Below are 25,707 nucleotides of genomic sequence, written 5' to 3'. Positions count from 1 at the left end.
CTTGTCTTCCTGCCATTATGTAGCTATACAAACACTTAAATTCAGAATACTGAATGGTAATTAGTGAAATATACATTAATGATTAACTTAAAAATCTAATGATCCTGTTATTCGGAACAATCTGTAAAGTCTAGCGCAGCTACAATGTGCGTAAGATATTCTCGTGTAGACTGTTGTGTTGGCTCAGGTTTTAAAATCGTGCTGGGGCCATTGTCGATTCACCAGTGGTTATAAACATGTTAGAACGTCGCCTACTTCCCAGAGACGAAAACAAGTGGAAATCTTTTTCCCTCCTTACTCGCATTTTATAAACTCCTGGAAATTGAAATAAGAACACCGTGAATTCATTGTCCCAGGAAGGGGAAACATTATTGACACATTCCTGGGGTCAATTACATCACATGATCACACTGACAGAACCACAGGCACATAGACACAGGCAACAGAGCATGCACAATGTCGGCACTAGTACAGTGTATATCCACCTTTCGCTGCAATGCAGGCTGCTATTCTCCCATGGAGACGATCGTAGAGATGCTGGATGTAGTCCTATGGAACGGCTTGCCATGCCATTTCCACCTGGCGCCTCAGTTGGACCAGCGTTCGTGCTGGATGTGCAGACCGCGTGAGACGACGCTTCATCCAGTCCCAAACATGCTCAATGGGGGACAGATCCGGAGATCTTGCTGGCCAGGGTAGTTGACTTACACCTTCTAGAGCACGTTGGGTGGCACGGGATACATGCGGACATGCATTGTCCTGTTGGAACAGCAAGTTCCCTTGCCGGTCTAGGAATGGTAGAACGATGGGTTCGATGACGGTTTGGATGTACCGTGCACTATTCAGTGTCCCCTCGACGATCACGAGGTGTACGGCCAGTGTAGGAGATCGCTCCCCACACCATGATGCCGGGTGTTGGCCCTGTGTGCCTCGGTCGTATGCAGTCCTGATTGTGGCGCTCACCTGCACGGCGACAAACACGCATACGACCATCATTGGCACCAAGGCAGAAGCGTGCCAGAAGCGACTCTCATCGCTGAAGACGACACGTATCCATTTGTCCCTCCATTCACGCCTGTCGCGACACCACTGGAGGCGGGCTGCACGATGTTGGGGCGTGAGCGGACACCGCCTAACGGTGTGCGGGACCGTAGCCCAGCTTCATGGAGACGGTTGCGAATGGTCCTCGCCGATACCCCAGGAGCAACAGTGTCCCTAATTTGCTGGGAAGTGGCGGTACGGTCCCCTACGGCACTGCGTAGGATCCTACGATCTTGGTGTGCATCCGTGCGTCGCTGCGGTCCGGTCCCAGGTCGACGGGCACGTGCACCTTCCGCCGACCACTGGCGACAACATCGATGTACTGTGGAGACCTCACGCCCCACGTGTTGAGCAATTCGCCGGTACGTCCACCCGGCCTCCCGCATGCCCACTATACGCCGTCGCTCAAAGTCCGTCAACTGCACATACGGTTCACGTCCACGCTGTCGCGGCATGCTACCAGTGTTAAAGACTGCGATGGAGCTCCGTATGCCACGGCAAACTGGCTGACACTGACGGCGGCGGTGCACAAATGCTGCGCAGCTAGCGCCATTCGACGGCCAACACCGCGGTTCCTGGTGTGTTCGCTGTGCCGTGCGTGTGATCATTGCTTGTACAGCCCTCTCGCAGTGTCCGGAGCAAGTATGGTGGGTCTGACACACCGATGTCAATGTGTTCTTTTTTCCATTTCCAGGAGTGTAGTTAGTCGGAAACCTTTGGACAATGAGTCCAGGGACATTCTATGGTCGCTGTTACAGATTCAAGATTTACACACAAAATGTTACTTCCTGACTAAAACGTTACGTCATAATGACCTCTCGAGGATTAAGATGAACAACTTAGGTACCTTACAATACTGGCCATTAAAATTGCTACGCCAAGAAGAAATGCAGATGATAAACGGGTATTCATTGGACGAATGTATTATACAAGAACTGACATGTGATTACATTTTCATGCAGTTTGGGTGCATAGATCCTGAGAAATCAGTACTCAGAACAACCACTTCTGGCCTTGACACGCCTGGGCATTGAGTCAAAGCTGGGATGGCGTGCAACCTGAGTTGCAAAACACTACTGAGGACTCATTGCTAACAGAAATAACGAGCGACCGGCAAGTAAGGTACGCAGTTCATTTTATTTTGCTATAGATGGAACTAAAAGGTGAAGAAATCCACCGCAACAAATGCGGACCCGCTCTGTAAATAACATCAGGCAGGTAACTGGAGTGAGTCCGGTAACAATATCGGCATAGCCAGATCTTTAACACTGGAGTCTGTTTTGCAGTGAAAATATACTTGCAAATTACAGAAAGAAAAGCAGCTTGTGAAGTGATTGCCAACCACTGTTACATGAAGGAAGTGAGAATGAGCGAATTGAAGGCTTGTACACCGCAGGAGGTCGTCGATCTGCGAGCCAAAACACTGCTTACCTTTGGGCTTCAGACTGTACAGGCGTTTAAATATTTCGGTTGACAGTGACACTGTAGCTTTTTTTTCAGTTTACCAAGTGCTGCTTTAGTTTTGTCGAAAAATGCGAGGAAACTGAACAACTTGGCATCAATACGTCAGCTATCTGAATTGGCATCTGGCCACCCTCTAACACTAGCAAATCCGTAAAAAAATACCGACCCCCTGGATATACCGGAAAGGGCCAGGATGAAACGGAGTCTTCGATGGTTATGTTGCTTCTTTCATTCTTAATATCCGCGTCGTACTTTCGCTTCATGAGGTTTTCAAGTGTAAAATAAAGTTATTCCAGTACCAGTCAATATTGGCTTATTTGAACTGATTCCTGTAAATTAAAATAGAGAGGTCTGTGAGACTGTTCACTTGACTAACTGATACGCAATGAAGGCACTGTCACGAAGCAGAATAAAGCCACAACCCAGCAACCCAGATGTCGGGCAGTCTTTATTTCATTCAAAAGGAGCAAATTGTTTTTCAGTCTAACATCTTTTACTTATTAATTTTGTCGTTAGTTTTTAAGTTTGCCATCAAATAATTCAGAAAACAACGAATTTAAACTCACAGAAGGTACACCGATGTGAAACTGAATTTGTAAACCCATACTTGATATTCGGATGGGAGACTGCAGCACGAATTTGGCGCCTTTATTAGCGACGCTAGAAATAACTTTTAGCGTATATTGGAAGTCTTGATTCAAATAATTATTCACGCGTTTCTGCAACGTACGGAAAGATTCATGGCATTAATCCGTTACTAGCGAATTGTATATATGTAACCCATACGAGTTTTAACACATTTTAACTGAGTGTAAACAAGTACAGCGGAAGACTCTGTCGTCGTAGTTCCACCATATTCCGATAGATGGCAGCAGCGTTCTGTTTAGCCATGCCTACGGTTAGCAGGCTGGCCACAACATTGCAAATGACGCTGTGAACTGTGTTTGAAACATTGCGTTGTGTTTAGAGCTGTCAAAATATTTTTTAAAACACGCTTGTGAACTTTTGCTGCCGTCAAGGCGTATATTCTTGAAGCTGTAAGAGTAAGTACATTTAATTTCTATTGCGTCCAACGCTTGTCTGTGTCAAACATTGCTATAGAAGCCTCAAGTCACATTTTTATAGCACTTTTGCAAGCTGTGATTTTTTAATTATATGTGGCTTAATATTCACTTCTAACCGTATTGAATTAGTAATATTACTTTACTGTCTAATAATGTCGCCAATAGAGTAAAATAACATGTGATTAACGATGTGTCGGCGTTTTAGTAAACATATTTTTCCGGCACTTTCAGTTCCAATGCATGGATTGCATTGTAAGCGCGTTTGAAATACGTACATTAATTATAACAAAACGCTTAATATCTTCTCAAAACGGTTTAGCCAGTTTCGTCGTATCACTGGTTAACTATAGTTCTATACACACCTTTTAGAAACTGCTCACTGACAGCGACTTTTGAAAATGAATTTCTAGTTATTCATAAGTTAACCAAAAATTATACTTGTTCTCTTAAACAATGAGACTCAATATATATCATCCACAATGTATAGTAAAATATTGGATTGTAATAACCGAATTACGTAATTCGGAGGTGTGTCCTCTGGTAGCTCAGTTGGTAGAGCGGTGGACTGTAGTGGCAAAAGTAGCAGATATCCATAGGTCGCTGGTTCGAATCCGGCCCGGAGGATTTATTTTGTATGTTCGGTGTTCATTCCTTTTTCGTGCTGAAGCTTTTCTGGAAGTTTGCTTTTCGTGCTGAAGCTTTTTTGGAAGTTTGCTTCCCTCTCCCTACGAAAAAATTCAAGAAAAGATGCAATTTTGTCGAAAACTTTCATTGTAATACTGTGGCTGTATGAAAATACAGGTTAGTTCTCACAAAATAAAAACGGTAACCGATCATTGTTGATTATGCAATTTATTTAGAAACAGCGCGATTGCTGGGTTCAAACCGACAGGTTCATCATTAGCCGACTGTTGACATTAAAAATTCCATACAGCATACGCCGTATGTGCGATAGTTCCCCTGCTTTTCGCTGAAACGAAAGTTCCTTGGAGAGGTGGTGTCATCGAAAGCACTGCGTCTTTTTTTCGCTTTTGAAGAAGTGCATATTTAACCGAAAGGCAGGTAAGATTTAACCTTTCCCTGAACTTTGAGGACACAGATAGCGTAGAGTACCTCACAGCTAAATATGCCAGCCACACGAGCGTTTGTGAAGCTATATGGAATTTTAAATGTGAACAGCTGTCTGATCACAAACCTGTCGGTTAGAAACCGGTACCGAAGCTATTTGTTCTCATTCAATAGCATTATTAACAGTGTAGGGAGCTGTTTTTATTTTATTTTATAAATTAACCTATGTTTGAGAAACGTTTCCTTCTGTATATTCGCTTACTCTTAACGTTTACTTCTTAACAGCAATAGAGCTAAAAGTTGTCTACTTTCTGGAACTTGCTTACAACTGTGAACTGATCGTGGGGATGAAAGTTCGTATCTCTACTAAGTGGAAATAATTAACCTACACTAGACAGATTGCACATTGATGAAAGTTATAGCAGAGTTGGACGTTATTGGCGGTATAATGGGTATTGCAATACGCTAGATTTTGCTAGATTTCTAGAAACGACGGGAAGTTAGTATCGAACAAGAATGAAGAAAGAAACACCACCAACCATTTTATTATTTCTGATGACTTGGAACTCCTGTAGAGACTGCAGATATCTGAGTATATTGACAGCTCTGCTACTGTAAAACGAATTTGTTTTTTGTAAATATAGCTAACGTTTTTAAATAGAATAGTTGACTGACAACCAGAAACAGCCTTCACGATCGGTTTTCTTATACATCCTGTCCGTGAGAGCATGAAAACGAAAACTACAGGAAAAGTAAGTGCGATATTGAAACGAATCGTTCCAGTATCTGTCTCGCTGCTAACTGAATTAAAACGACCGCATATTAGAAATAGTATTATGCGCCCAGAAGAAGCCGTTGACCTCTCTAACTTCTGCTTCCTATAGAGTTTCGCATCCAACAATATTTGGCGGAAGAGTCAGTGAAATAATTGACTGAGTACGGCCAGGGTATGCTCGCAAGTAATCACTTCGTCACCGTCCAGGAGTTGTGCTGGAAATAGGGCCCCACACGAGCGATGGGTCGTAGCAGTAGGTCGCCAGATCTCGCTATCTGTCCGTAAACAGCACGTGTGTGCGCCAAATCGCAGGATGGGCCACTGATCGCTCGTAATTCCCAAGAAGCAGTCTAATTATTCGCCTGCGACGATTCTCCCATGTGTTGCAAAATGCGTAGCTGGCTGCGACCTCTTTGTCTAGCTGTAGCTATTAAGCGTGATAGAGTAATTTTGTAATTTCCGCAACCATTTTTGTTTATCTATTTGAAGAGGAATATAATAATGGCATTCTCCAATCAGCTTAGTTTTGTCTGTAAGCAGCGCGTAATAATAGAAATGCATCATCTTAAACTTCAGAAACATATCACCATCTTTTATAAGCCGATCTTCTCCTTTTGCTTTTCGGTTTTTGGTTTGGAAAAGTATTTCATTGAGTTATAGACCTGTAAGTAAAAGTTCAAGAATCATAAAAGTTCAAGAATCATAAAAGAAGGTTGTATACATGGAAGAATCCTGGAGATACTAAAAGGTATTATATAGATTATATAATGGTAAGACAGAGATTTAGAAACAGGTTTTAAATTGTAAGACATTTCCAGCGGCAAATGTGGACTCTGAACACAATCTATTGGTTATGAACTGTAGATTAAAACTGAAGAAACTGCAAAAAGGTGGGAATTTAAGGAGATGGGACCTGGAACAACTGACTAAACCAGAGGTTGTACAGAGTTTCAGAGAGAGCATAAGGGAACAATTGACAGGAATGGGGAAAAGAAATACAGTAGAAGAAGAATGGATAGCTCTGAGGGATGAAGTAGTGAAGGCAGGACTAGTAGAAATCCTTGGGTAACAGAAGAAATATTGAATTTAATTAATGAAAGGAGAAACTATAAAAATGCAGTAAATGAAGCAGGCAAAAAGGAATACAAACGTCTCAAAAATGAGATCGACAGGAAGTGCAAAATGGCTAAGCAGGAATGGTTAGAGGACAAATGTAAGGATGTAGAGGCTTATCTCACTAGGGGTAAGATAGTACTGCCTACAGGAAAATTAAAAAGACCTTTGGAGAAAAGAGAACCACTTGTATGAATATCAAGAGCTCAGATGGAAACCCAGTTCTAAGAAAAGAAGGGAAAGCAGAAATGTGGAAGGAGTATATAGAGGGTCTATACAAGAGTGATGTACATGATGACAATATTGTGGACATGGAAGAGGATGTAGATGATGATGAAATGGGAGATACGATATTGCGTGAGGAGTTTGACAGAGCACTGAAAGACCTGAGTCGAAACAAGGCCCCGGGAGTAGACAACATTCCATTAGAACTACTGACGGCCTTGGGAGAGCCAGCCCTGACAGACCTCTACCATCTGGTGAGCAATATGTATGAGACAGGCGAAATACCCTCAGACGTCAAGAAGAATATAATAATTCCAATCCCAAAGAAAGCAGGCGTGGACAGATGTGAAAATTACCGAACTATCAGTTTAATAAGTCACAGCTGCAAAATACTAACACGAATTCTTTACAGACGAATGGAAATACTAGTAGAAGCCGACCTCGGGGAAGATCAGTTTGGGTTCCGTAGAAATGTTGGAACACGTGAGGCAATACTGACCTTACGACTTACCTTAGAAGAAAGATTAAGGAAAGGCAAACCTAGTTTCTAGCATTTGTAGACTTAGAGAAAGCTTTTGACAATGTTGACTGGAATACTCTCTTTCAAATTCTAAAGGTGGCAGGGGTAAAATACGGGGAGCGAATGGCTATTTACAATTTGTACAGAAACCAGATGGCAGTTACAAGAGTCAGGGGCATGAAAGGGAAGCAGTGGTTGGGAAGGGAGTGAGACAGGGTTGTAGCTTCTCCCCGATGTTATTCAATCTGTATATTGAGCAAACAGCAAGGGAAACAAATGAAAAATTCGGAGCAGGTATTAAAATCCATGGAAAAGAAATAAAAACTTCGAGGTTTGCCGAAGACATTGTAATTCTGTCAGAGACAGCAAAGGACTTGGAAGAGCAGTTGAACGGAATGGACAGTGTCTTGAGAGGAGGATATAAGTTGAACAACAACATAAGCAAAACGAGGATAATGGAATGTAGTCGAATAAAGTCGGGTGATGCTGAGGGAATTAGATTAGGAAATGAGACGCTTATAGTAGTAAAGGAGTTTTGCTATTTGGGGAGAAAATAACGGATGATGGTCGGAATAGAGAGGATATAAAATGTAAATTGGCAATGGCTAGGAAAGCGTTTCTTCAGAAGAGAAATTTGTTTACATCGAGTATAGATTTAAATGTCAGGAAGTCGTTTCTGAAAGTATTTATATGGAGTGTAGCCATGTATGGAACTGAAACATGGACGATAAATAGTTTGGACAAGAAGAGAATAGAAGCTTCCGAAATGTGGTGCTACAGAAGAATGCTGAAGATTAGATGGTTAGATCACATAACTAATGAGGAGGTATTGAATAGATTTGGGGAGAAGAGGAGTTTGTGGCACAACTTGAAAGAAAGAAGGGACCGGTTGGTAGGACATGTTCTGAGGCATCAAGGGATCACAAATTTAGTATTGGAGGGCAGCGTGGAGGGTAAAAATCGCAGAGGGAGACCAATAGATCAATACACTAAGCAGATTAAGAAGGATGTAGGTTGCAGTAAGTACTGGGAGATGAAGAAGCTCGCACAGGATAGAGTAGCATGGAGAGCTGCATCAAACCAGTCTCAGGACTGAAGACCACAACAACAAGAAGTAAAAGTTGTATAGATATGACATAAGAGATATATGCCATATATTCTGTAAAACAGAACAAATTATAGGTAAATGAAGCACTTCTTTCAGAGGAGCATTATAGTTTTACTAGTGACATCCGTTGCACCGACAAAGTGTTCATTATAAAACAAGTGAGAGAGAGAGAAGATGAGAGTATAATAATGATACATACACTGTATTTGTGAACTATTATGATGGGGTTGACTGGAATGTTGACTGCATTCCACTCTTTGAAATTCAGACGGCAGCAGGGATAAAATACGGTTATTTACAACTTGTACTGAAACCACTTCAGTTATAAGAGTAGGACATAAAAGAGAAACACCAATTAATAAGGGAGTGAGACAGCCTATCCCCGGTGTTATTTAATCTGTACGTTGAGTAAACAATGAAGGACATCGAGGAGAAATGTTGGGAGGGAATTAAAGTTTTGGAAGAAGAAATACAAAAAATCAAGGTTTGCCGAAGGCATTGTAATGCTGTCAGAAGCAGCAAGGTATTTGCAAGAGGAACTGAACGTAATGGATAGTGTCTTGAGAGAGGCTTATAAGAGTAAAACCAACCAAAGGGTAAGTCCATTAAAAGTAAACTTTCTCTTACGTCTGGATCACTTCCTATTCCTCTGTAGAATGGCAATTGAACGCAGATCGCTTCATCAGGTCTTCGCTGAACACTGTTCATATTCAGGCCTATCTTTTTTTTATTTTTAGGTTAATAAATCAATGTCAATTGTACAAATATTACATCTGTAATCATGGAATCAAAAATGGTTCAAATGGCTCTGAGCACTATGCGACTTAACTTCTGAGGTCATCAGTCGCCTAGAACTTAGGACTAATTAAACCTAACTAACCTAAGGACATCACACACATCCATGCCCGAGAAAGGATTCGAACTTGCGACCGTAGCGGTCGGTCGGCTCCAGACTGTAGCGCCTAGAACCGCACGGGCACTCCGGCCGGCTTGGAAGGAATCATTAAGATCAAAGATAAAAGAACAGGTAACAAGGTTGAAGTATCTCCGAAAGCAAATAAGTTAATTGGGAACTCAAGATATAAATAAAAAATTGTAAAATTACAGTATATGTGTGGCAGTGTAATTTATGGTCAGAATTATGGGTATTCCTGTAGTTCCTTGTAGCAATGACGCCTAAACACTTTCCGAACGATAGAGAAATATACTTTTTATACTTGGGATTCACTCATGTAGACATGATATTTACACCAGTGACTGTAACACTTCCTTTATTTCACGATTGCAATTTCGGCCTTAGGCCATTATCAAGTGCAGATTTTTGTGGTCTTAAGCCATGTCAACTTAAAATGAGCTGACACATTTATATGTCGTTGTCATTACTATTAAATACATTCGTGACGCTGTTACGTAAGATTCAAGCTTCTGAAATGAGATTGCAAAGCGCTGTGGAAAGATATAAAAAATTGGATAAAATAAAAAATGTACATATTAGAAAAGAGCTAAATGTTGAACCAATGAATGATGTAATAGATACAGATATAGATTTAAATAGAATGATCACGTGGAAAGGATGTCAGAGCGGGTATTACAGCTATAAGCCGTGTAAAATGTACTCCATGGAAAAAAATTGTCTTGCAAGACCCAAAAAATGTGGCATATGTTATTATGACCTACAAAGAAGGAACGGGCGTCACTTCTAATCCGTGAAAGTGATGATGATGATGATGATGATGATGATGATGATGATGATGCAGGTGCCACATGTGTTAAGAAGAGACACAAATATAAAAATATCTCAGGATTTTGAGTGATGAGCATTTTGAACCTTGGGGTACAGAAGCAGATTTACATATAAAATTAATAGTAATAATGACGGTGTACATGTCTCCGGCCCCTGACGGATGCGTGTACATCGCACAGTGTGACACCTTTTAAACTTTTTAACTTCTAAACAGAATGAGATAATATGGTAACATATTTAAGTGATAAACATTGCAAGATCACAGGTTAATGTAGGCGAGAGATGAGCAATTTCAAATGTAAAAGGCTGGGACATTAATAACCGATGTAACCGCCAAAATGTTGAATCCACGCAGTCAAAAGCGCATGAATTGCGTTATACAGCTGCCGGCTGTCAGTTTGTGGGGTGGAATTCCACGACTGTTGCACTTGATCGGTCAATAGAGGGACCCAGTACGTTGTCCTCGATGGTGAGTGTTCATCGGAGGTGAGGGTATAATCTGGAGTGCCCCAGGGAAGTGTGGCAGGCCCGCTGTTGTTTTCTATCTACATAAATGATCTTTTGGACAGGGTGGATAGCAATGTGCGGCTGTTTGCTGATGATGCTGTGGTATACGGGAAGGTGTCGTCGTTGAGTGACTGTAGGAGGATACAAGATGACTTGGACAGGATTTGTGGCTGGTGTAAAGAATGGCAGCTAACTCTATATATAGAAAAATGTAAATTAATGCAGATGAATAGGAAAAAGAATCCCGTAATTTTAGTAGTGTAGCGCTTGACACAGTCACGTCGATTAAAAATTTGGGCGTAACGTTGCAGAGAGGTATGATGTGGGACAAGCATGTAACGGCAGTTGTGGGGAAGGCGAATAGTCGTCTTCGGTTTATTAGTAGAATTTTGGGAAGAGGTGGTTCATCTGTAAAGGAGACTGCTTTTAGAACGCTGGTGCGGCCTATTCTTGAGTACTGCTCGAGCGTTTGGGATCCCTATCAGGTCGGATTGAGGGAGGACATAGAAGCAATTCAGAGGCGGGCTGCTAGATTTGTTACTGGTAGGTTTGATCATCACGCGAGTGTTACGGAAATGCTTCAGGAACTCCGGTGGGAGTCTCTAGAGGAAAGGAGGCGTTCTTTTCGTGAATCGCTACTGAGGAAATTTAGAGAACCAGCATTTGAGGCTGACTGCAGTACAATTTTACTGCCGCCAACTTATATTTCACGGAAAAACCACAAAGATAAGATAAGAGAGATTAGGGCTCGTACAGAGGCATATAGGCTCTGCTAGTTGTAGTACGAGGTACCCTCCGGCACGCACCGTATGGTGGATTGCGGAGTATGTATGTAGATGTAGATATACGCAAATCAACTAGCACTGCTGCTGAACGTAACAATTAATCTCCCATAGCAGATGTTCTTATGCAGATGTTATATGCGAGTGCAGGCTTTCTCGGCGAATTTCATATGTTAAGTTTTCACGGGCTGTCAGCCAAGTAGCATCGTTGCCTCTTAGCAAGGTTTCGATGGAATGCGTCTCTATCATCTTCAGGCGATGAGAACATGATGGAGACGCACTTCGCCTGATGATGATGGAGACGCATTCCATCGAAACGTTGTTACGAGACGACGATGCTACTCGGCTGACAACCCGTGAAGACTTCACTTATGCAGATGTGTTCAAAATACCGTGTGAAATGGTGTGGCAAATTGTAAATCGCTCGTGTGTCGCGGGGTCGAAAAGAGCTACGCATTGCAGGCGGTATCGCAACTGAGAGTGCCAGAGATGTAATCACTAGTGTGTAGCGCCCTTTAGCGCTGTTATTGTGAAACAGAAACGTCAGAGACAAAAAAAGCCAATCACACTGCGATAGGATATTTGAATGCGTCAAACGAATGTTCCAGGCGTACTTAATATTTCTCCTATGTGCATGAGACCCAATATCTGAAAGACAGGGAGGAAGGTTAGGTTTTAATGCCCTGACGGCAACTGCGTCATTAGACACACAACACAAGCTCGGATTGAGGCAGGACGCGGAAGGGACCCGGTTGTATCCTTTCAGAGAAACCATCTTGGCATTTGCCTGGAGCGATTAAGGGAAACTACGGAATGGCTAATTCTGGGGGCCCGGACGGGGATTTCAATCGTCCTCCTACCAAATGCAACTCCAGTGTGTTAAGCTCTACTTCACATTGATCTATAATAGCCCGCATCTCCTGGTCGTGCGGTAGCGTTCTCGATTGCCACGCCTGGGTTCCCGGGTTCGATTCCCAGCGGGATCAGGTATTTTCTCTGCCTCGTGATGGCTGGGTGTTGCGTGATGTCCTTAGGTTAGTTAGGTTTAAGTAGTTCTAAGTTCCAGGGGACTGATGACCATAGCTGTTAAGTCCCATAGTGCTCAGAGCCATTTGAACCATTTTTTTTTTGTTTTGATCCGTAATATTTGAAAGAGGAACATTTTTAGAATTTATAATACGTATGCATAAAACCTGTAAACCGCGCTCGAATTAGATCAGAAATAGACTTCATGGGAGCTGCTATTACAATTAAAGTTGCTTCAACATTAAAATTGTGTGTCTGGAAATTGCAGACACGGAGGCCTGTGGACCCACCTGATTCACGGAAGGGTCTCCTTGCTTTGAGCCCCCTCCCCCGCCTCCCGGCTTACTGTGAGCCACCCCCCACACTCCTGTCCAAGTGCCGTATCAACGTAGCGCTGGGGGAAATGCAAATCCCCGTGCTTGCTTTGCTCACGTAGCAACGGCCAGACTTTGTGGTGTTTAACATGAAAAATGCAGAAAGCATTGTTTGGCCTCGAGATATACCTGCAATAGCATTATATGCACCCGCGCATGTCTGGTGCGTGTCACTACACACACACAAAATAAAATGAAAACCTAGTTCCTCAGAATGAATTTATAGAACTTTTAATAGAAAAGTCTTAGGTAGTAGCAGTTTATGTAATAATATTTATATGTAACATTTCGGAATGTGGTTTGTAAATGAGTCTCTGGAACATTGCTTCCATTGTAAATATTGAAACACAGTTGTAGTTCGTCGAACTGAGTTACAGAAGTAGTCCACTTTGGATGCGGAAAACTGCTTCCACTTCGAACATTTGTACAATAACTTAGTGTCTCTAAAATGCACATCAGTCTCACGAAATTACCACTGATTAATAAGGAATTTGGACATCTAGCTGTAGCAATACTTAGTTTCGTGCAGATCAAAATCTAAATCTGTATGTATTTAAGACTTTTGCCCCTGTTTCTTTGTAATTGCGTATTACTGTGCAGTAGCATTGATCTTCATGCCACAAGAAATAATTATCTCAAGACAGAAAAAATTGTTTCTATGCTGATCTTTAATTAGCTAAAAATGTTTTTGCACGGCTGTATAACTGCTTTGCGAGTTTTCGTCACAATTCTGCTGATGACGTCTGTTGATATTACAACACATTCAAATGACCTTCCTGTTGCCAGAAATTTCAGTTACTCCTAATCTTGTCTAAGCTGCAATTTCCTCTCTAATTACCATGTTTTCTTTCTCTATACCGTCTCGTGGCGCCATTAATAAGTTTTCATAAGCAACAAGAGATACAGGATTTCAATGAGCTCATTAACATGGAATATGTCGTTAAGAGATGTAGGATTTGAGTAAGCCCATTAACGTGGAATATGTCGTTCTTTTTTTCGCAACCATTGATGTTGTGGCACTGCCCAGAAATCGCGGAGCCACACCAAAGTTGAGGAAACGAATCTGTACCACAGATATTCGCAACGACGTATGGGAGTCACTCCTTAAGACCACACCTCTCCTCTTAGCGTAGCAGCGCCCTCACACTGAGGCCAATATAGCGTCGAGCCATCAAGAGCTCTGCCCCAGTTCGAGACCTCAGCTGAAGAAATCAACTCAGGAGAGAATAGGACCAACGTGACAGTTAAAGTTTCTGATGGACTTGTTCCTTTAAATGTGGAACACTGTACCGCAAGAGAACAGTTTATTAACCTGTGCATCAAGTGGCGCTTTAAGCTGTAACTTATCTAGTAGTCCTGTGACAAAGAACTGTGTCAAAGTTAAGTAAAGTTTTTATTCATTAATATAATAAAATGAAGTAATATTTCATGTGTCCTAGTATCGTTAGCCTTCTCACAGAGCAATCAAAGAGCCCACAGTTGTGGCCAAACGAAAGTAGTTTCGCCTGGTTACAACACAGGTATCCCCCTATTTTTTCGCTTATACTTCATAAAATAGTAACAAACGCTTAATCGTTCTTCGACTTCGTTCCTTCTTGAAATCGCGTTTCCAAGTGAAAATACTGACTTCACTATTGGTGAAGTCGTAATGACTTCAGCATGTTGAAGGACTTACAATATCCTCCCAGTGTTATTAGTAAATACCGAACGTGCTATTTTGTAATAACAGTGTCGGAAGGATGCGCACACGGCAAATCGAAAGCAGAGATTCGCAGACACAGCCACCTCGAGGAAGACCTTCCCTCGTCCTGAATTCGGGAGGGCGACGGTTCAATTGCGCGTCCGGCCATCCTGATTCAGGTTTTCCGTGATTTCCCTAAATCGCTCCAGGCAAATTCCGGGATGTTGTTGTTGTTGTCTTCAGTCCTGAGACTGGTTTGATGCAGCTCTCCATGCTACTCTATCCTGTGCAAGCTGCTTCATCTCCCAGTACCTACTGCAACCTACATCCTTCTGAATCTGCTTAGTGTACTCATCTCTCGGTCTCCCTCTACGATTTTTACCCTCCACGCTGCCCTCCAATGCTAAATTTGTGATCCCTTGATGCCTCAAAACATGTCCTACCAACCGATCCCTTCTTCTAGTCAAGTTTTGCCACAAACTTCTCTTCTCCCCAATCCTATTCAATACCTCCTCATTAGTTACGTGATCTATCCACCTTATCTTCAGTATTCTTCTGTAGCAAAATTCCGGGATGGTTTCTTTGAAAGGGCACGGCCGACTTCCTTCCCCGCCCTTCCCTAATCCGATGAGACCGATGACCTCTCTGTTTGGTCTTTTCCCCCCAAACAACCCAACCCCAACCCCTCGTCCTGAGGAATGGATACCCAAACTACCTGATGAAGGTGGTGTCCACAAATCTCCGCCACACCCTGCTGTGACGTCCGTGTCTGCATTTCTCTAGCATTCAACAAAACTGTACCATTGAAGGAAAACGATGCACTCTCATTACATTAAATTGCAATTAAGAAGAAAACAAACCGTTAAGGGTGGCGTGTACTGTTATCCAAATATTAACTGTTATGTATTCCAGCGCGACACAAAATGAACGAGAATCTCTCGCACTCTTCTCTTTTAACGTACGGGCGTGTCCCATCGTGATGCAACAGGAAATTAGTTAGCGCGTGCAGTTTGGTAACCTGTGATAATGATGAAACTGGCCACCCGCTCTGTCCATCACACCTGTAATATGGAAAAGCGGGTACTCCTTAGGGAGGAATTCAGAATACATTAAAAATTGCAGTCATGGTTTTTTTAGGCTCCACTCTGGGAAGTCTAATGTATGTTCATTGCCTCTAATAACCATAATATATGGTGGCTCAGCAAACTGTTTATCTTACCTCAGTAGATGGGAGAATACTGATGACTGGAGAGGAAGTAACCGAATCCCGTACCACAAAAACAAAGGCGATGTGACTGATTGTGAAAAGTACTGCAGTCTCATCACAAACACTGAAGGTGTGGAAAAGAGTGTTTGGAAACAGATTAAACACGGTAATAAAACTACGTCCAGTCATGTTGTTTTACCAGCAATGTAGTCACCCTAGACGCTATTAAAATCCTTAAAATCCTAATGGAAATATACATGGGTCTCAAGAAAGGCCTCCATCTTGTATTTGCTGACCTGGAAACAGCTTTTGACCGAGCAGCAAGAAAGCATATGTGGCAGGCTCTTCACTTACAGTATGTCCCATAGTACTACATCTACGTTCTCAAGGAACTGCATGAGCTCATCAAGGCTGCGGGCGTCACCAAGGAATTCTAGGTAAAAGTTAGGGTCCACCGGCGATCATCATTGAGTGCACTGACATTCATTCTGGTCGTGAATAATGTTTCACAATATCTGCAGACAACAACACCTTGGACACGTTTATACACTGAAGGCATTGTTCTAATAGGAGAATCTCAGTAAACGTTAACAGCAGAATTACACCACTTCTGTTTAGGATTGGTTCTAATGGCTCTGAGCACTATGGGACTTCACATCTATGGTCATCAGTACCCTGGAACTTAGAACTACTTAAACCTAACTAACTTAAGGACGTCAGACACATCCATGCCCAAGGCAGGAGTCGAACCGCCGACCATAGCGGTCGCGCGGTTCCAGACTGTAGCGCCTAGAACCGCTCGGCCTCTCCGGCCGGCAATAGGTAGGTTCAAAAATGTCTCTGAGCACTAAGGGACTCAACTGCTGTGGTCATTAGTCCCCTAGAACTTAGAACTACTTAAACCTAACTAACCTAAGGACATCACACACATCCATGCCCGAGGCAGGATTCGAACCTGCGATCGTAGCAGTAGCACGGTTCGAGACTGTAGCGCCTAGAACCGCTCGGCCACTCCGGCCGGCAATAGGTGGGTATTTTCGAGTATGTGGTTAGGCAGCCACCTGAGAGGACAGCTTAAATTATTGTGAGTGTAACGAGCTAGGTCTACGTCTTGCAAAGATTATGAAGGAATAGATACTTCGCAATTTACAAGCAATTACACGCACTTTCGACTAGTGTAATTCTGTCATGAAAGACATGTCAGAATCTCTACTAGAAATTGAAGAGGACCTTAATGCTTGGTGCTAAAACGAGAAGGAATTAAAAGTAAGACCAAAAGTAGCATATGTGTTACAACTTCTCAAAGATGGCCCACAATTTCAAACAGCAACCATGTCTACATTATGCCATGTATCATCAACCGCTCATTTTAAGTACCTCGGATCGCTCGTAACATCTACAGGTTGTGCAGATAAGGACACTGAAAACCGTATAAAAAGTGACTGGTTGAAATGGAGGTAAGTAATAGGAGTCTCTGCAATGGAGAAAAGCCATTTGAAGTCAAAGGAAATACATAGAAACGAGCAACATGATCGGCTCTACTGTGTGGTTCAGAATGCTGTGCCATGCACAAACCAGACGGAAGGTAGCTACTCTGGGGGAGGAATAGGGTTGGGATACCCGACAGAAATTTATCGATGTATCGAAACGCGATAGTCTTCATCCATGTTTGACCAGCCGATTTGTCGATAACAGCGATACTTTGCGGCGTTTTAATCGGAAATTGTTATTATCGTCATCATCGTGTAACTCATAACAGGGAAAACGCAACCCTAAATTTCTATTAAAATTTCGACAACGTAAGAAAGATATCAACAGTGTTTTACTTTGAAGTTCTTAGGGAAATTTTGACTTGTGTATTTTCGTAACCTCCTCTCTCTCGAAAGAAACGTCGGTGGGAATGGTTAAAATATAGTTACCGGAACCTCTTCGTATTGTTCGTTGTGTAGTTATATTAGTGATTTTGCAGTGTAACTTTGGTTATTTTTTAACCTATTTTTTCATATACTGTAGTATAACAATTTTTATATGTAAAGTAAGTTGTGTAAGTTATTTTGGTTTCCCGTAATTATGTATTAATTCATAAAAATCCAACTCTCACAATTTTAAATAACACAAGCAATCACAGGTCATAATATGAATTTTAAACTAAAATTTTGGCTGCCGCCGTAATATCAACATTTTCCATTCGATTTATCATTGATATCGGTATTTAGCACCGTTGTGTTCGAAACTATCGAATATCGATATTTTTCTTTCGGTGCCCCATCCCCAGGGAGAAGTGATCCAAGAAAACAGACAAAGCAGCTACATCAGAGGATCGTTCAGGGTCTCAAATACAGCAGAAAATCAAATGAAACTACATTGTTCCGGAGAACTTCTCAAGTCTCAAACATCTATGATGTATAGACGGAGACTGAAGGGACGATTGGAAGTTCGTAACAAGGCACCTATGCCTAGGTTTCAGGCAGGATCCCCTCTTTGTTCGAATGCTGAGGTGCTATTCCAATACAGTTCGACAACCGCTGCAATGCTGTTCGAATTTGTGCTGTGGTAGTCCGTGCGGTTGTGCAAATCCACTGTTCCGGGGTGTGCTAGTGATGAGTGCATATGGCTAGTGAGCAGGAGATATGCGTTCGAATCTTGATCTTGGTACAAATTTACAATCGTCATGCCAGTCTGCATATATTTACACCATTGATGTTTGAGACTTGGAAAGGTCTTTGGAACCATATAGTTTCATTTGATTAAAGAGCCTATGCCTGGGTTTCAGGCAGGCTCTCCCGTTTCGTCCGTTGCTAAGGTGCTTTTCCGTTACAGTTGGAGATCCTCTGCAATACTGTTTGAGCTCAGGGATGCCAAATGGGCTGAGGCGTTAAGGGGATTTGAGCTGAAGAGGGAGGCATGCTATGGCAGCCCGTGCTATTGTACAAAGCCACTGTGCCACGGTGGCGTAATGATTAGCGCATCTTCCTAATGAGCAGGAGACTCGCGTTCGAATCCTTCTCTTGGTGCAAATTTTCGTTGGTAGCTTCATTTTATGTATACAGGGTGTTACAAAAAGGTACGGCCAAACTTTCAGGAAACTGTCCTCACACACAAAGAAAGAAAATATGTTATGTGGAAATGTGTCCGGAAACGCTTACTTTCCATGTTAGAGCTCATTTTATTACTTCTCCCAAATCACATTAATCATGGAATGGAAACACACAGCAACAGTACGTACCAGCGTGACTTCAAACACTTTGTTACAGGAAATGTTCAAAATGTCCTCCGTTAGCGAGGATAGATGCATCCACCCTCCGTCGCATGGAATCCCTGATGCAGCCCTGGAGAATGGCGTATTGTATCACTGCCGTCCACAATACGAGCACGCAGAGTCTCTACATTTGGCATCGGGGTTGCGTAGACAAGAGCTTTCAAATGCCCCCATAAATGAAAGTCAAGAGGATTGAGGTCAGGAGAGCGTGGAGGCCATGGAATTGGTCCGCCTCTACCAATCCATCGGTCACTGAATCTTTTGTCGAGAATCGTACGAACACTTCGACTGAAATGTGCAGGAGCCCCATCGTGCATGAACCACATGTTGTGTCGTACTTGTAAAGCCACATGTTCTAGCAGCACAGGTAGAGTATCCCGTATGAAATCATGATAACGTGCTCCATTGAGCGTAGGTGGAAGAACATGGGGCCCAATCAAGGCATCACCAACAATGTCCGCCCAAACGTTCACAGAAAATCTATGTTGATGACATGATTGCACAATTGCGTGCGGATTGTCGTCAGCCCACACTTGTTGATTGTGAAAATTTACAATTTGATCACTTTGGAATGAAGCCTCATCAGTAAAGAGAAAATTTGCACTGAAATGAGGATTGACACATTGTTGGATGAACCATTCGCAGACGTCTACCCGTGGAGGCCAATCAGCTGCTGAAGCAACTTCTCTGACGCTGACATTAGGGTTATCGTCAACTTCACGAAGAATTATCTCGTCCATTGCAGGTGTCCTCGTCGTTCTAGGTCTTCCTCAGTCGCGAGTATAGCCTGGAATGTTTCGTGCTCCCTAAGACACCGATCAATTGCTTCGAACATCTTCCTGTCGGGACACCTTCGTTCTGGAAATCTGCCTCGATACAAACGTACCGCGCCACGGCTATTGCCCCGTGCTAATCCATACATCAAATGGGCATCTGCCAACACCGCATTTGTAAACATTGCACTGACTGCAAAACCACATTCGTGATGAACACTTACCTGTTGATGCTACGTACCGATGTGCTTGATGCTAGTACTGTAGAGCAATGAGACGCATGTCAACACAAGCACCGAAGTCAACATTACCTTCCTTCAATTGGGCCAACTGGCGGTGAATCGAGGAAGTACAGTACATACTGACGAAACTAACATGAGCTCTAACAAGGAAATTAAGCGTTTCCGTACACATGTCCACATAACATCTTTTCTTTATTTGTGTGTGAGGAATGTTTCCTGGAAGTTTGGCCGTACATTTCTGTAACACCTTGTATACGTCACAGCGGGGAGGCTTCAAGAGAATCGCCTTCGCTGGTACGAGCACGGCACGCACCGCGAATCACATCGTATGACAAGAAGAATACTTGACATAAAAGAACCGTAAAGCAGTCACCGGACGCCCACCGAATACATGGAGTAGCACCATAAAAAATGACTTGAAAATGATGGGATTGCACTCTGAAATGACACAAGTAGTTTCAGAATAACTAGCAGTGCCGACCCTACAAGAGACGTGGACAGTAAGGCACGGAACAAGAAGAAGAAGAGAAGAAGCTAACAGTACCAGTAAACCATTTATCATCAAATGGTTCAAATGGCTCTAAGCACTACGGGACTAAACACCTGAGGTCATCAGTCCCCTAGACTTAGAACTACTTAAACTTAACTAGCCTAAGGACACATCCATGCCCGAGGCAGGATTCGAACCTGCGACCGTAGGAGCAGCGCAGTTCCAGACTGAAGCGCCTACCGCTCGGCCACAGTGGCCGGCCATAATCATCAAGCGCGCTCGTGTGTGTGTGTATGTGTGTGTGTGTGAGTGTGTGTGTGTGTGTGTGTGTGTGTGTGTGTGTGTGTGTGTGTGTGTGTGTTTCATATATTAAGAGTATCTGTGGAGCGACAATAGCTTCCTCGCAAGTCGCCAAACCGAAATTGCCAAATGACGTTGGTAAGGCTCGGTTGTTTACATTTTGCGCTAAGACCGAAAAGAGTTTCGCATACATTTGCCAGAGGCACTTAAACCGAAGGCGTAAAATGTCAGGGCAAAATTATCCGACTATATTGCCATTTATTTATGAAGCTAGTGCTAGATATACTGCCAGTAAAGCTGTTGAACGTATACATTTTTCTAACAATGTCCATATGCAGTTCAGTCATTTACTCTGTATTATACAGATTTCCATACAATTGTGCACATTTTGAAATAGTCACAACAGGAAGCTATACTACCTGTAGCTATTACGTGAAGAATGAGTACATCGACATCTACATCTATACTCCGGAAACTGCCTAATGTGTCACTTCTCCTTTTTCCTGTTCCAGTCGCAGTGGTTTGGAGAAAAAACGAATCTTGGTAAACCTATCGGTGATGTCGAAGCTGTCTAATTTTATTCTCATGGTCGATTCGTGAGGTAGACGTAGGAGGAACCAATATGGTGGTTGACTCTTCTAGGAACTTGCGCCTCAGAACTTTTAATAGAAAAGCACACCGTGATGCATATTGCCTCTCTTGCAGGGTCTGCCGTTCCAGTCGGCTGCGCATATCCCTTAAGGATGGACGAAGATTAAAATATGGGACCAGAAAGCTAAAACTCAAGAATTTCATCCTTAAAAAAGTTTCAAAGTGGAATAAATTTCGCGATGGTACCGTAGCTTAATCTTCTCAGTCCTTATGTAGAATACAGGATACAACCAGCTTTTATTTTCTTCTAGCTCGTGCGTGCATGTCTGACGGAACAATTGCATCGTACTTCTGAACGACATAGGCATTGCAATATCGTATTTATCTGCCGACACCGGGCAAGCGACTACCAATTAAAATGTCTGCACTGTACGGGAATATACACAATGGATGTAGACACATGGTTGACGAGATATGGAAGCTTGGATATAGCGTGAAGCGTGCTCGGATACCCCAGTGGGTCAGCGACCGCACGCTACAAGCGGTAAATCCGGGTCGAGTCGCTGTCCGCCACAAATTGTCATTGTCATCATTCCTTCATGCAGCTGAAAATGGTTGATATTTGTAACTGCGAATAAATTTCATGTCCCAAATTAAACTGAGCGTGCCGGATCGTAGCATGCAACCTTCACTACCGGCCATTAAAATTGCTACACCAAGAAGAAATGCAAATAATAAACGGGTAGTCATTGGACAAATATATTAAACTAGAACTGACATGTGATTACATTTTCACGCAGTTTGGGTGCGTAGATCCTGAAAATCAGTACCCAGAACAACCACCTCTGGCCGTAATAACAGCCTTGATACGCCTGTGCATTGAGTCAAACAGAGCTTGGATGGCGTGTACAGGTACAGCTGCCCATGCAGCTTCAACACGATACCACAGTTCATCAAGAGTAGTGACTGGCGTATTTTGACGAGCCAGTTGCTCGGCCACCATTGAGCAGACATTTTCAATCGCTCAGAGGTCTGGACAATGTGCTGGCCGGGGCAGCAATCGAACATTTTATGTATCCAGAAAGGCCCGTACAGGATCTGCAACATGCGGTCTTGCATTATCCTGCTGAAATGTAGGGTTTCGCAGGGATCGAATGAAGTGTAGTGCCACGGGTCGTAACACATCTGAAATGCAACGTCCACTGTTCAAAGTACCGTCAATGCAAACAAGAGGTAACCGAGACGTGTAACCAATGGCACCCCATACCACCAAGCCGGGTGATACGCCAGTATGGCGATGACGAATACACGCTTCCAATATGCGTCCACCACGATGTCACCGGTGGCTATCTCTTCTTTACCGATAGAAATAAAACAAATAACAAATGTTCGCAGTATACAAGTTGTAACACTTGCTGCGAACAAGGGAAATGCGCTTGCATTTGTCGTTTCACAGCTTTCAGCGTAGTTCATTCCAGATATCGAATGCAAGTGGTCAAGATGCTTACGAAATGCGTGTACGAAATCGACGGTACCCTTGGATGGCATGTGTCTGTACTAGCGATGTAATGGCATTCACAGACTGCAGGCCGCATACGGCCAAACTTTACACCCCATCATACCCCGTTACTGCTGAAGTCAATGAATGTTTGCTGGCTGCAAATATTCTGTTCTGTGCGTCAAAAGGCTCACTCCACCGATATTCCTACTCTGTGTGTGCTGATTCTAAATCGATGATAACGTTATATTTGCTAAACGCCACTAAGTATGTATAAATACGAGGGTCACTCCAAAAGAAATGCACACTATTTTTTTAATCCATCTTTTATTCTACATGTTTGAAAGTTTTACAGTGTGTAGATACATCCTTTAGGAACAATATTTTCATTTCTCTACATAATATCCATCCCTCTCAAATGCATTGCGCCATCTTGGAACCAGCGCCTGTATACCCGCACGGTAAAATTCTGGACCAACTGCTTGGAGCCATTCCTAAAGAGATGATAATGGAGCCAGGTCAAAACTGTAAGGCGGGTGTTTCAGTGTTGTCCACCCGAGTTTTGTGATCGCTTCCATGGTTTTGGACTGACATGTGGCCGTGCATTGTCGTACAACAGCAAAACATCCTGCTTTAGCCGATGTGGTCGAACAGGACTCAGTCGAGCTTGAAGTTTCTTCAGTGTCGTCGCATATGCATCAGAATTTATGGTTGTTCCACTTGGCATGATGTCCACAAGCAAGAATCCTTTGGAATCGAAAAACACCGTAGCCATAACTTTTCCAGCAGAAGGTGTGGTTTTGAATTTTTTTCTTGGGTGAATTTGCATGATGCCACTCCATTGATGGCCTCTTCGTCTCTGGTGAAACATGATGGAGCCATGTTTCATCACCTGTCACAATTCTTCCAATAAATTCATCCCCACCATTCTCGTACTGTCCCAAAACGTCGCTGCAAACCGTTTTTCTTGTTCCTTTGTGAGCCACTGTCAACATCCTGGGAACCCACCTTGCTCAAACCTTTCTAACACCAATACTTTCAGTGTTCTGCAAACACTTCCTTCTCCTATCCCAACGTAGCGTGACAATTCGTTCACTGTGATGCGTCTGTCAGCAGTCACCAGTTCGTTAACTCTCTGCTCATTGTCTGGAGTGTGTGCAGTATGAGGCCTGCCGCTGGAAGACAATCCTCAATATTGCCGTGCCGGCTTTCATCATGTAACCTGCTTGCCCACCGACTAACTGTACTGCGATCGACAGCAGCATCTCCATACACCATTTTCAACCTCTTGTAGATGTTTTCCACTGTCTCGTTTTCATAGCACAGGAATTCTATGACAGCACGTTGCTTCTGATGAACGTCAAGTGTAGCAGCCATCTTGAAAACATGCTGTGATGGCGCCACTCACGGGAACTGGTTGAACTAAGTTTGAAAAAAAGCGGGAAGGATGTATCTACACATTGTAAAACTTTCACACAAGCGGAATGAAAACTGTATTTGTACAAAAATAGTGTGGCATCTTTTGGAGTGACCCTCGATTTAAGTTCTATGTATGATCACAGGGCTTGTATGTTACTTGGAATCCCAATACGTCAGCATCAAAACTTGCTGAATAACTGAATATTTATGACACTGTTTTCAATGACAATGGAAATGCGTGACCTGGAACACTCAGAACCGCGAGAAAATGTGCTCTGAATACAAATCGCTCTTCCCTGAAACACTGGTATGGCCCATTCGCGTGCAAAACTGCACCTCTTACCACGAGAACCATTTGAATGGTCACCAAGACAAGGTCTAAGAAAGGAACTCGAAAAACGCGGAGAAACAAAATATCGATACTACAGGACCGAAGAGACACGTATTTCAGTGTCCTGATTTACTGCTGTGTTTTCCTGTGTTTAAAATAATGCACAACGACAAAATGATGAACAACAAACTTTTTCTATTGACCTGATAGCAGTGCACAGCTGTTCGGAATTGAAAGTGCAGATGTGGGGTTTCATTGAATTGGTCAGAGCAAAATGGAACAGAATATTATGCACTTTTTCTCTGCATTCAGGTAGTCCAATATCATCGTTTGAAAATATAATTAATGTGACGCTTAGTTTCTAGAAACAGTTACTTTTTTTCAGCTAGCGTAGCTATTTTAATTAGGGGGAAATGTAGCAATAAGTGACAACACTGAAACATGTGTTTGTAATCCTATTGTATCGATATTTTGCTTTTTCGCATTACCAGACCTTGAATAGGCGATGATTCAAATGCCTCCTGCGGTGAGGCGCAGAGTTTTGCATGCGATCGCAGGTTCGAATCCTGCCTCGAGCATGGATGTGTGTGATGTCCTTAGGTTAGTTAGGTTTAAGTAGTTCTAAGTTCTAGAGGACTGATGACCACAGATGTTAAGTCCCATAGTGCTCAGAGCCATTTGAACCATTTTTTGCATGCGAATAGTTCATAACGTAGTTTTCGCCTTGAGCAATGTATATTCTAAACGCATTTTCATACTGTTCTGATTGTCGAGGTCAGCACTTCCCTTATGTGAGTTTTCTCTTTGAAGGTAAATGCTTTCTGGTGGTTGAATTATTTTCGTTTTTCGAGCATCAGAATATAGCTGAAGTACAGTGCTCTTTTCACCTCCCATATCTGAATCCGTTTTCAGCTTCGCTCATAAATTTTTTACAAATGACAAGTCTCGTATTCAATTTTCTTTTCCTCTTACGATACGTAACAAGAGTGAATTTATTTCAGGTCGGTACACTCTTTCACGGGCATGTAACTGCTCCATTCGATTTACCGGCAAATGAGGAAAAATCAAACCATTTTAATTTAGTTTCAGAGATTCCAAATCAGTA

At 42.7% G+C, this 25,707-nt stretch overlaps 1 protein-coding gene and 1 non-coding gene across 15 annotated transcripts in view; both read left to right on the top strand.

Annotated features, from left to right (window-relative positions):
* Positions 1–3,394: 3,394 nt before the first annotated feature.
* LOC126336500 (prolyl 4-hydroxylase subunit alpha-1) overlaps positions 3,395–25,707 on the top strand; it is a 697,270-nt gene continuing 674,957 nt past the window's right edge. For 4 of the 14 annotated variants that reach the window (XM_050000272.1, XM_050000269.1, XM_050000266.1 and 1 more), the window contains exon 1: positions 3,509–3,548. The gene's annotated coding sequence lies outside the window, so the exon portion shown is untranslated. Of the gene's footprint in view, positions 3,549–25,707 lie in introns of all 14 variants that reach the window. The other 10 variants (XM_050000257.1, XM_050000252.1, XM_050000256.1 and 7 more) reach the window with 6 other exon arrangements.
* On the top strand, positions 4,104–4,193 carry Trnay-gua (transfer RNA tyrosine (anticodon GUA)). Its single transcript is given in 2 exon segments — positions 4,104–4,140; positions 4,158–4,193. It is a non-coding gene; the product is annotated as a tRNA-Tyr (tRNA).

This window comes from Schistocerca gregaria, chromosome 2, assembly GCF_023897955.1.
Source record: "Schistocerca gregaria isolate iqSchGreg1 chromosome 2, iqSchGreg1.2, whole genome shotgun sequence".
Classification (NCBI taxonomy): domain Eukaryota; kingdom Metazoa; phylum Arthropoda; class Insecta; order Orthoptera; family Acrididae; genus Schistocerca; species Schistocerca gregaria.
Note: the sequence above shows the minus strand (reverse complement) of the source record. Positions and strands in the feature narration are given on the sequence as shown.